This window comes from Theobroma umbraticum, unplaced genomic scaffold (genome assembly GCF_002168275.2).
Source record: "Theobroma umbraticum cultivar Fairchild unplaced genomic scaffold, ASM216827v3 scaffold_5392.0, whole genome shotgun sequence".
Taxonomy (NCBI): Eukaryota; Viridiplantae; Streptophyta; class Magnoliopsida; order Malvales; family Malvaceae; genus Theobroma; species Theobroma umbraticum.
Window position 1 is genome coordinate 1 of NW_018402310.1, and position 3031 is coordinate 3031.

At 39.1% G+C, this 3031-nt stretch overlaps 1 pseudogene across 1 annotated transcript; it reads left to right on the forward strand.

Moving 5' to 3' along the window:
- Positions 1–73: 73 nt before the first annotated feature.
- On the forward strand, positions 74–1957 carry LOC110428952 (serine/arginine-rich SC35-like splicing factor SCL30A; annotated as a pseudogene). The gene is made up of 5 exons (XR_016352266.1): positions 74–78; positions 233–344; positions 915–1079; positions 1302–1418; positions 1502–1957. The product of XR_016352266.1 is annotated as a serine/arginine-rich SC35-like splicing factor SCL30A (transcript).
- Positions 1958–3031: the final 1074 nt, after the last annotated feature.

Here is a 3031-nt window from a genome sequence, read left to right on the forward strand (position 1 = left end):
TTATTTCAAACCAGATATGTTCTTTCTGTATCTGCTTTGGGTTTTCCTGCTGGTTATCTTTCACATTTAATTCATGAGGTAAGTATATGCAAAGGTTTTTGAGGAGACACATATGATTCACTTTTGTTGCTTACCCATCCAAGAAGAACAAGTAGTTTTGTTTGTCTTCATTAAAAGAACATGATTGTCATAATACAAGTCAATTTTTAGTCTCACAAAAGTGTGTTCTTAGAGCTAATAAATTTCAAATTGCACTTCGTGTGCAGGCCAGAAGATCTGCGGGGACCTTTTGGCCAATTTGGTTGCCTCAAGGACATCTACCTGCCTCGAGATTATTATACTGGGTGAGTATAATCCTTGTTGATTCCTGAAATGGTAACTCAGTCTGTGTGTGTCTGATGATGCCAACTTGTCTGTCTTCATCCTGTCTCACATGAGATTTTGGGTGATGGGGTTGTTTCTTCATGATTTACATTGGTTTATGGGAATTTGGTTGTTTTTATTGAAAGTGTTGAAGACACCAATGAAGTAATAAAGTACTGTGTTGAAGACACCAATGAAGTATAAGAGTACTCTGTTGAAGACACTTTCAAGTAATGAGTACTGTTCAAGATGACCTTAATTTACATCAAGGTTGGAAGGAAGTTGGTTTTGAATTGATTGTGAAGAAGTGCAAGTCTTGAAGATTATCAACTGAATTTAAATTTGGCTCCCACAAGGTTAGCAGCCACATAATCATATTTACTTGAATTGTATGAAGCATCAGCTTGATGTCATGATCTTTCATGTTGCTCTGGAGTCAAGATCATGTTTGTGATTTTGAAAATCAGTGAGCATGTGTGGCTTATGAAGTATAATCTGCTACCTATTGTATTTATCCCATGTTTATGAGAGCTACCTTGTTTGTGATGTAGGGAACCACGTGGTTTTGGATTTGTCCAGTATCTGGATCCTGCTGATGCTGCTGATGCAAAATATCATATGGATGGTTATGTTCTTCTTGGCCGAGAACTTACTGTTGTTTTTGCTGAGGAAAATAGGAAGAAGCCTTCAGAAATGAGGACAAGAGATCGTGTAAGGTAAGCATAGGTTCTTTTGCAATGCTTATATACATTGCTATTTTTTTTTTCAAAATTAGCTCCTGTTCTTAATTGGTGTTCTCATTTTGTTAGGCATAAAGGGACTTAGGAAGACAGGACACCTGTATTTGTTAAGGATTTCCAGTTAGAGAAAAAATATAGTTAATTGAACAATAGTAATGTTAATTACATGTGTTAACATGTTCATGATATTAATGACAGGGGTCGGGCATATAGGCGTTCACCAGTTCGTTATTCTCGGTCACCACGATATGCTCAAAGTTACTCCCGGGGTCCAGACTATTATTCTCCTTCTCCTAGGCGAAGACGTTACTCAAGGTAAACTGTTTAATATTTCTGTAGTCTTAATCATTTATGTTTTGTGATTAGTCTTGTTAATGTTGCCTACTGTTTTTGTATAGATCAATTTCACCCAGACATAGGAGATATAGAGGGCGATCTTGCTCGAGGTCACCCTATCACTCAAGGAGTCCAAGCCGGAGCTTTAATAGGAGCAGGAGCCAAAGTCTGGACTATTCTACATGACTGATTTGAAGGTGTCTGGGTTAGTATGTGTCAAGAGATATATCTCTATACTAGTTGTCTGGATAAATAGTTTGATTTTGCTTCAGCATGTATGACTGGTTAAAAAGTTGATTATATAGTTTATAGTGCTCATTGTGGTCGTAGTAATAATGTTTAACACAGACATGCTATTTTGAATCTTCTATGTTGACAATGATTGTCATCCTTAAATGATCTTTTTTAAATTTTTTCGTTTACCAGTGTCGTCGTTTCTTGCACAGGCTATTAGATGCTTGTTTGTGTTGGAATCAATATGTTGATATACAGTTGATCTTTTTGATTGTTCTTTGTTATTGATTTTGTCACCACATTCAAGCATTTGCAAAAGACTGTCACGTGCTGGTTGGGTTAGGGAGTTAAGAATAGGATAGGCCTTTTCCCATAACGTCTATGGATTGGCTTCCTTCCTTTGTTGATATCGAAAATCAGCTGCATTGTTTCTGTTCTTTCATCATTTTTTCATGCCTTGTTTGAAATATTTAGTTTCACATTGGATTAGCAACTGGATCCTCACCAGTGCAGCTATTTGACTGGGTGAAGTCCACTGATTTTTTGGTTCATCAAATCGAAAACCAGAAGGGAGAAAAGGGAAAAACATCTGCAAACAAAAGTATGGGTTATACTGTACCAACTTCTGCAGACAAAATATGGGTGATAAGGTACATTATATTACAAAATCTATTTATACAGATATACTCATGTTGATGCTTGCTAGATTTTATACACACACTCAACATTAATGCAGTGATGATAACATATGTTAATGTTATCCATCCAAATCTTAATATGTCTACATCATCATCATGGGACCGTGAGCTTTGGCTCACCCGTCTTTACTAGTCACACCCAACTTGGATGTGGGAGTCTCTGCCATCAGGGGACTGAACGCCGTACTGCATACGCAGAGGCGTCTCTGTCCCAAATTCCCAATTTGATTAGAACGGGGATGGTGTAAACCAGAGTGACTTACACTTTAAGATGTAGGTTTAGATTTGCTGATTTAGATATCCACGCAACATCCAGACTGTACAAACCCAGAGAACTCGGCCGGAACATCAAGACTCTTGAACTGCCCACTCTGACCATCCACCAAAAAGAACCCTTGTGGACCACCCTGGTAAGCTGATCCAGACACAAACGTCGATTCACCCAAGGGGACTGCACATACTCCAACTCGTATCGCCGAATCACGGTCGGCCCAGCAGAAAAATTTCTTCTCTTTCTCAACTCCCACGCAAGACCTGGGACATTGACTAGCCTTCCATGCCTCGTCAACTCGCCTCCATTGACCCGTCCCCAAATCCATCAGCTCAGCGCTCCCCTCGAATCCTCCTTGATTGTCCGTTCTGTATCCGCTCACCACCCAG